The sequence below is a fragment of the Sardina pilchardus genome, chromosome 13 (genome assembly GCF_963854185.1).
Source record: "Sardina pilchardus chromosome 13, fSarPil1.1, whole genome shotgun sequence".
In the NCBI taxonomy this organism is placed as follows: domain Eukaryota; kingdom Metazoa; phylum Chordata; class Actinopteri; order Clupeiformes; family Clupeidae; genus Sardina; species Sardina pilchardus.
The window spans coordinates 16,545,619-16,554,677 of NC_085006.1; the positions used below are offsets into that span (position 1 = coordinate 16,545,619).

Here is a 9,059-nt window from a genome sequence, read left to right on the forward strand (position 1 = left end):
GCGACGTTCCATCAGCCCCATAATAACAGACTGAACGACAGAGATGGAATCGTCGCCAGCATATTACCTGTGCACGACGAAATTATAGAGTTAGAAACAATACACCAAGCTCCCCAAACAGCTCTCGGCGATCATCGGCGTTAGTCCTTAAATACCATTCACTTGCTGTTACAGCATTTTTTGTTTTTGCTGTCCTTCAAAGATTAGGCTATTTCCAATGTGCCCTTACAACCTTAGTAGATCTGAAGTGGCCAGATTATTGACCAACAACTATAATGGTGAATACGCATCTGTATTTAGTAGTCAGCAAATATGTAGGTATTGATACGTTTAATTTAAGAGTGTTTATGCCTATGCTGCGTTATATGGACAGACATTTACTGTAACCCCCCGCTCTCCTACCGAATGAACGATGGACATTCCATCAAGTTTCCGTACGATTCCTTTGTGCGGATTGACAAGAAATTGTACGCGTGCGGAACGCAGACGCCCGCACGGGCTGGCAGCCAAAAGGTGGCTTTGCGTCTGTCTGTCTCAGAAACCGAGACCTTATCGAAGGGCATACTGTGCTGCTTGCCCCTGCTAGGATATGCATACATCCATTTAAAAACATACTGAGCCTAGTTTTGTCCCACACTCCTATTCGTCTCTTTGTGGTAACCATATAAGCTATCCTACCTGTGCGGAGTGTGGGTGATGCAGAACTGCACCCGCTCCTGTCACCCATCGTAATTTTAAGGTAGGCTACAGTTGAAACGACATTTCATGCAGTACTTCATACATTCGTCTCCGCACCTATTTTGCGTTCTGTTGGCAAGTTAAACCGTGGTAATAGCCTAGCAATGTTTTTGATTTCATCAGCTCGCACAAACCAACTGTGATGGTATTTAATGAAGCCTGAATTATTAAGTGATATGTGGAATCCAAACTGTCTGCCTCTTTAGTATTCTTTTTGTGTCCACGAGACTTCAAACACTGTTTTGTGTCACTTTCATGAGAGCTGCCTTGGTATAGAATCACCCAGCCTTTAATTAGTGAATATAAAGAAACATTCGGTTGTCTTTGTAATATTTGTTGAACTGTCAATGGCATATATCTTTAAAGTCTCTTGTTCTGAATCTTTAGCCTGCTTCACCTGGTGGGAATCAAGTGTCCTCTTCTCTCAGTCCTGTTCCTGTGTATTGTATACATTCATTCATGGCTGCTGAGTTACAGCACATTGAAGCAGGGTTTCTTGCATCATGTCAATGTGTTGTTAGTGGCAAAAGGATACATTTTCCTCCTGTGGCACAAGCTCACTGCACATGATATGAACATGGTGAACATGGTATCACTGTTGACTGTTCAAAACATACCCTGTGGCAAATGCAGGCTGACCATGTTGACATCTCAGAGGAAGGTTACAACAGACTGAAATTAACTGAAAAAGAGCATAGAACAAACATGATTACATAACTGATGGTAACTACAGTTTGATGTTATATTTGAATGCAAGAAGATTGGTTTTGTAAAGTCAATTAATCGAATGACCCAAGGAGGGTTCTCTTGGTGCCTGCTTATTCCCTAAAATGACTTTGACACATCTGAAAATGAGAGCAGTCTTGTGAGAATTCTTCACTTTTCCACTGGATTAGTCTTTCAAGTCTTTTTTTCCCTCCTCTCCGCCCCTCTCTCCCTCTTTTTGCTGTTGATGGGTGTCTCTCGCCCTCCCCGTTGGTATCGGGCCATTTGCCTAAACCTGACCACTATTCAGTTCGAAGGATTCCATTGGCATGGGTGGCATCAATGTGCTCTTGGTTCTCCCCCCCCCCCCCCCCCACACTGCCTACCAGCTGCATCCTCAAACATGACTTAAGTCTTCTCTCCTCACTCTCCCCTTCTCTCTCTCTCTTCTCTCATCTCCTCTCCTCTCCTCTCACTGTTGTCTCCTCTGCTCCTCTCCTCATCTGTCACTTCTATTGTTTCTCACCATTTTTTAAGCAAGGCTCTTTTCTCTTTTCTTCCTCATTCCCGGGTTATTCTCTTTTCATTTTCTGATTGCGCCCCTCCCCCCCCCCCCATCTCCCCCCCCCCCCACCCCCCATCCCCTTCCCTCAATACTTTCTCTCTGTCACTCCGTTGTGAGGGAGCTGCCGTATGCTGACTGTTCTGATAGTTATTCTGCCTTGCCTGGCTGATCTGAGGGAAATGAATTCTATATAATACAGCACTGAGCCTCAGCTAAAGTGGCCCTGTGCTGAATGCATTGGAGCCTGAACCCATTGCCTCATTTCTCGATTGTTCTCTTTCTCTTTCTCTCTCTCTCTCTCTCTCTCTCTCTCTCTCTCTCTTTCTCTCTCTCTGCCCTTTTTTGGTTTGTTTGCATAACATCTACAGCAGTTCTGTAACGGCATTTTTCTTTTTCTCAGTCAGTCAGCTTCTTTCTCTCCCTCTCTCTCTCCCTCTCTCTCTTCGCAACTTATAGATCCTCATTTTCTTTACAAGTAAAGCATGAGAGAGAGAGAGAATGAGAGAGAATGAAAGAAAGAGAGACACAGATAGGTATTTTTAGCTCTATGACCTATTTCTCCAAAGCTACCTAACCGACTGTCAGTCATAGCACTGTTGCTTGGGGATGTAACAGTGTATGGTGGCCGTCTGTGCCTGTAGTTTGGAGGCTGAGTTGGTGAAGAAGGCCAGAGAGAGGGAGAGGCTGACGGCTAGACTCAGCTGGATCTGTTGGCCAGGTAGTTGCTAGGTGCACAAGGCGACATTTATGGAGAATAATCAGGAGGGTGCATATTGACTGTGTGTGTGTGTGTGTGTGTGTGTGTGTGTGTGTGTGTGTGTGTGTGTGTGTGTGTGTGTGTGTTTGTGTCTGTGTGTCTGTGTGTGTGTGTGTGTGTGTGTGTGTGTGTGTGTGTGTGTGAGTGTGTGTGTGTGTGTCTCTGTGACTCTGTGTGTGGCTGTCTGTGTGTGCACCCTGTATTATGGACAGACTCACACGTTAACATTACATTGCATTATATTTTGGCTTACGCTTTTCAACCAAAGCGACTTCCAACAAGGTAAACAATCAAGGCGGAGTGTGATAAGGACAGTTAGTGCGGCACCAAGTGCTACTTCCATACAGTGAAGTGTCAGTTCTTGTCAGAACATAACATGTGTGTGTGTGTGTGTGTGTGTGTGATTGAAAGAGAGAGTACGCCTGTGTGCATGTTTGGGTGTGTGCGGTGCGATAGGCTCATAGAGGCGCCTCTGAAATTCTCATGTTTCTCAGGATGCTGCACAGTGCATGTGGTTCGTAAATTAGCAGGTGTGCTATCACACGGGGAGCTGAAGCATGACGTGAAGGGAGGAGACAGACAAAAAGAAAAAGAAGAGAGAGAAAAAAAAAAAAACAGCACGAAGCACCCAGGCCTGCATTTCAGGCCCATTCGATCAGCCTGGCCGGGTGTAGAGAGAGAGGGGGCCTCAATGAACGCATCAGTGACTGTGCTGCTCTTACATTATACATGAATAAATACATGCAGATAGCATTCTGCCATGTCAAGAGTTGGAGGGACTGTCATAGGCATCGGGACAGGCCTGACACGAGGCTAGCGCCGGGGTCCTCCACTAATGGCACACTCTGCAGTAACCTAGATAGTGTTCTCAAAGAAGCGTTTCGGGAGGAGGAATCTATCGGCTCTGACATTAAGAAGAAGACGAGGTGAACAGTGTGGCATGACGGTTGATACTCCAAACCCACTCCATCTCGTCCCGTGTCGTGTACACACAGTCAGCACTAGCGCTAGGCTACCTGTGTTTGCCTTTGTGATTTACATTATGCAAATGTGCCTCTCTCTTAAAGTACAGTCTCTGTGTGTGTGTGGGGTCTGTGTGTATCTTTGGGTGTTCTCGTTACGTCAGTTCATTCGAGTCCATTTCCAAAGGTGGGCCAGTGCATCTTTGTGCGACTGTGGTTGTGTTTTTCTTTTTTTTTTGGTCGGCCTGTTTACTCCAGTGAATGTGTTGCTCTTGTGGTGCGTAGCCTCAGATCAATTGTAATTACCGCGCCATGCCTCCACATGGGGGATTGTTTTACTGTTCTGTCTCAAAATGGCTGAAAGACATAAATTTCCAGGTGCTCTAATGAAAAAGCATTATTAGAAGTTATCTAGGAGAACGTGCACATTTTCATGTGTGCGACGTATAGGCCGTAAGCCGGTAGATCATTTTTATGTGGCAGGTATGAACAGTTTGTGTGCATAGAAATTTGTTTGGTTCGTTGTGTGTTTGTTTGTTTGTTTGTTTGTTTGTTTGTGTGTGTGTGTGTGTGTGTGTGTGTGTGTGTGTGTGTGTGTGTGTTGTTTTTCTTAATAAACCCCGCATAGCACCTGAGGGCGTTTATGTTGTGTGTGTCTTTGTGACTTACAGTATTTCCGAAGTGAAGCTATTTATATGGCAAAGCATTTCTGTGTTTGGCTGTATGTTTGTTTTGTGTTTGTCTGTGTTTGTTTCAGAACTCCTGTTTGTATGTGTGTGTGTGTGTGTGTGTGTGTGTGTGTGTGTGTGTGTGTGTGTGTGTAGTTTTGTGTTACTGTCTGCCTGTAGATATTTGTGCACCAGACTATATTGCACATTTGTGTTTGCATTGCTTTGTTTTGTGTGTGCGTGTTGGTCTGTGTGTCTCATTTGTTAACACTTTCTGTCCGTTTGCCAGTTTACCCTTTTGTTATTTTGTTATGCATCTGTATGTATATTTGCAGTGTGTTTGCCTCTTTTATATTTTTGCATTCTGTGTTCATTTGCATGTGCATCAAAGTGTTAGTGTATTCTATCCAGGAGAGACATGTGACTATGTGAGTGTTTGAAAGACCATTGTGTTTATACTTATTTGTATAATCTCCTGTTGTGTGTACACCACTACTAACATTCATTACTAACGTACACTACTAACATTCACTTGTACTGTATATGCTTATGCTCAATGCGTTTGCATTGTTTGCATTCTCTGCAGTGATTAAATAGCATGTGACTGCATGTACAGTATATGTCTGTTTGCGTGCATACCTGTGTATTCTGCCTGTGTGTGCATTTATGGTGGTGTCTGTGCCACATGTATGTGCTCTGTAGTTGTATGCGTGTATAAGTGGCTGGGAGTGTGTCTGATTAATTGTGAATACTGCGTTCGCCTCTTTCTGTGTGATTGTGTATACTGCACTTCTCCCCATTGATGTCGGCCTTCTTATGGATCTGAGTTTGTGTGATTGTGGACCCTATGGAATAGGGGTTGGTGTATATGGTGGTGCTCTGTGCGTGTATACATTCAAGGTGTGTACAGGCCTGTATGTTTTTGTGATTGCATATCCTGCGTTTATGTGAGTGTGTGTGTGTGTGTGTGTGTGTGTGTGTGCTTTTGTGTGTGTTTGTGTGTGTATACGTACTCTTTTGTGTGTGTGTATGTGTGTGTTTGGGATGTGGCTGTGTATGTGTGTGTGCGTGCGTGCACCTTTGTGTGATAGTGTGTGTGTGCGTGCGTGCACTTTTGTGTGATAGTGTGTGTGTGTGTGTGTGTTTGTGTGTGTGTGTGCATGTGACTGTGTATGTGTGTGTGTGTGTGTGTGTGTGATTGCGTATGCTGTGCCTGTGTGTCTGTGTGCAGCGGACCATGCCTCTGGAGCAGTACTGCCGTGTGCAGCAGTCCAGTGCTGAATGCGGGTCCATCAGACGAGATTTATGGCTCTTCCACTTTGGCTGTTATTACATAGATGGATCCTCTCCTCAATCCGGAGACATTATGAAAGTGCTGCAGGAAGAAATGTTCATCACTCTCCAGCCGGCCACACAAACTTCAGCTTCACCCACTTGAAATCCACTTGGCTGGACCCGGGAATTTCTAAACGCTGACGTATAAACCCCTTGTTCGCGATGTAGTGGGAATGTCCAAAGGAAGAGGATTTTGGGAGTTCTGTGCATATGCCCCTCCTCCATTCTAACCAGAGTTCATCAGTTTGACTCCACTCAGAGGTGGCGTTAGCAGTAAATAGTGCGCAATTAGCAGAACGTTTTATGTTGTTTTTGGGAGGAATGAACGGCGTCTTGTGACTAGAGGAAGAGATAGAAATTAGAAATGAGAAACAAACAGTGAACAACCACACTGTACGGGGCTAATCATGACCGTGTTGGAAATAGCCTTATGAACTTTTCCATGTTGGAATGGCCCCACAAAGATGCTCATAAATTCTAAACAGAAGTCTTGGGAAGACTTCTCGGGAAAGCGCGGCTAGGCCATGAAGTGAGGCTATAGAAATGGAATTGTAACCATGGGATGTATTATGAGTTAAAGAGCACAGCTCCAGCGCCTTTTACTGTAAACTGGACTCCAGGCTCCCATTTCCTGGGTTGTATAGTTTTTTTGCCGTCCCTCCCGCACCGTCAGTGGCGCTTCACTCCGCGGCAATGACTGACAGTTACAGCACCCGTTTAAAAACCTCAGTGTCCACCATGGTGTCGCTAGGCTGTAGGAGTGGCTAGCTGCTACGCTTTTTCTCTGACCCCCCACCCCCTTACACACACACGCACACACACACACACAAACACACTCTCCTCCTCCTCCTCGTCCTCTCTTTGTGTGTGGCTTACATAAGCATGTATGTACCTCTGGAGAAACATGCATCAGGACACCAGGGCCACACGCGCTCAGGGTTATGTCACGCCACATGCTGGCTCTCATCTGCCCAGGCTGAGCCAGCAGATCAGCCACCTGGAAGAGCACGGCGGTGGCTGCAGTGGACGGAGGCTCTGGCTCTGGCGCCGACCCGTTCCACTGCGTCCAGTAGCTGTTGGACTGGTGCTGTAGGCTGTGACTGACTTGGACCCCCAAGAGACATACAGTAACATACATACATACAACATGTGCCTTGAGTAGTTTTTGTAATGAGAGGTGATGATGTGGAAACCACCATTCTAACACTTAAACTTTACCGTTTAAGACTTTGATGTCTTTGGCTTGAAACTATACTGTTTCCATTTGATCTCATGCTTGCAAAAGTGAGCTCCACAGACATTATATCTGGTCTAGATGTAGAATTAGATCTCTGGCATTGGTGTAGCAAGGGGCTATGGAGAATGTACTTTGATGGAACTCAGTGCAAATGGGAATTCAACAGCGGCCAGATAATTAGATTTTTAGGTTCCTCTTCTGATCATTCTGATGACAATGCATATGAATGTTTCAGCACATTCTGGTGAAATGAAATCAGGACCCTGGCATATCCACGCACGTATTCCACTGTTGCTGTAAGATTTGGAGAAATTATGAAATGTTAATGATATATATTAACGAAGCAAAAAAAAAGAAAAAAGAGTATGCAGCAGCCTAGTCTTTTGTTGTTACAAATATGGCTGTGCACATCCAGATAGCCACACGTACAGTATGTTTGTTTACCTCATCACAAAGTTCCGGTTCAGCAATGCAGATGCAAAGAGAGTATCATCTGGCCACCTTGCATGTGTCAGAAGTCAGAAGCACGGTGAGCACAGCTGAGGCGGTGCGATGTTAGCGTGAGCTGATCTGTGGCCTGTTACGGAGCTGTAGTCACAGGGAGTGCCCAGGATTGGACTCAGGAAAAGGAACTTGCCATTGGCTCTTACTGGGCCAACGTGCAGCTTTGTGTCATTGTGGCTGCCATTGCAGAGATGTTGCAAAAAAACCTGAAAAAAAATGCTGTAGCAAAAATCATGTCTCCACAGAGCTCCGTTAGGCTATATACAGTAGCATGTGATTGCCGGTCTGATCATGTCTGTGTGGGTGGGTAGGTATAGGTGCATGTGTTGTTCACAGTGTCTGAATGGGACTATAGCTTTCCAGGGCCGGTCCTGAGTGACCTAGCTTTGGAGGAGGCACAGGGGAAAAGCTGTGGCCTGTCTGTGGAGAGAGAGAGAGAGAGAGAGAGAGAGAGAGAGAGAGAGAGAGAGAGAGAGAGAGAGATGAAAAAGAAAGCTAGATAAATCATTTGACTGGGTTCTGAGAAAGAGGGTAGGAGCAGGCTGGGAGTAGAGGAGAGGGAAGGGGAGGGAGGTGGGGGGAGGGCAGGCAGGGTTGAGGGTGGGAGGGGAGAGGAGGGGGGGTTGGGTGCGCGATGGAGAGAGAGGGGAGAGGGTTCGCCTGGGTAAGGGTGATATTGCATACTGTAATCTACAGACAGACACGCTGGGGGGATGGGTGCACAGATTTCCTCTCTCCCGCCAGGCCCCATGCAGCTCACTGAATATAAGCCCCAGCCCGGGCTCTTGGCAGTGCGGGCACGCAGGACGAGGAGGGTGCTCTGGCTCCAGGCCAGACTGATTTCAAACTAATACTCCTCAATACTCCCCCCCCCCCCCCCCCGTGATCATTTACCTGTGGATGGATGGTCTTGTCAGGGCTCCATGCGTCTGCGCAAATGCGTTAATCATTAAAGGTGAATAACAATGAAAGGATTGGGCTTAGCACTAACCAAAAGGCCCTGGCCTCACTTTTGATAGTGTTTTTTTTCCATAGATAATAGGAGATTGTCAGACGGCAATAAATCGTTGGTGTTCATTCTAGAGGACGGTCCTGGGTTTCTAAACCTGATGGATGGCGCCTCGCTCACACACTTTTCTCAGGAAATGTGTCACAATGAATCTTTCGACATTTTTTCCACAGTCACAAAATTCTCATCATTTCGGCGCAGGGTTCATATTGAAATTGTGTAATTAATTTCAGTGCAAACACTGTCGCTGGCTTCGAGTACTACCCTCACTTGGCCTCTAGAGGGAGCTCTGCCTCCTCACAGTAGAGTGGTTTTTTTTACATATTTTTTTTAATTGTGGCTAATTGGATCCCAGGTAGTAGTTGGTCACGAAATAAACAACCATAGTAGCCAGAGCCAAGCAGAAAGACGCGCGCACGTGCTGTTGGCTCGGGAGCCATTGTCCATCTGGGGCTCCAGGCGCCCTCACCTTCCCCTGCTAATGCGCTCCCGTTTTGCCCCAGAAATTGGGTTAGGAAAGAGGGAAGGTGCGGCCGGGGGTGCTGCTGTGTCTGTGTGCCTGTCATGGAGAAAGTCGTG

At 46.1% G+C, this 9,059-nt stretch overlaps 1 protein-coding gene across 1 annotated transcript in view; it reads left to right on the forward strand.

Annotated features, from left to right (window-relative positions):
* Positions 1–9,059, forward strand: part of dpf1 (double PHD fingers 1) — a 39,586-nt gene that overhangs the window by 506 nt on the left and 30,021 nt on the right.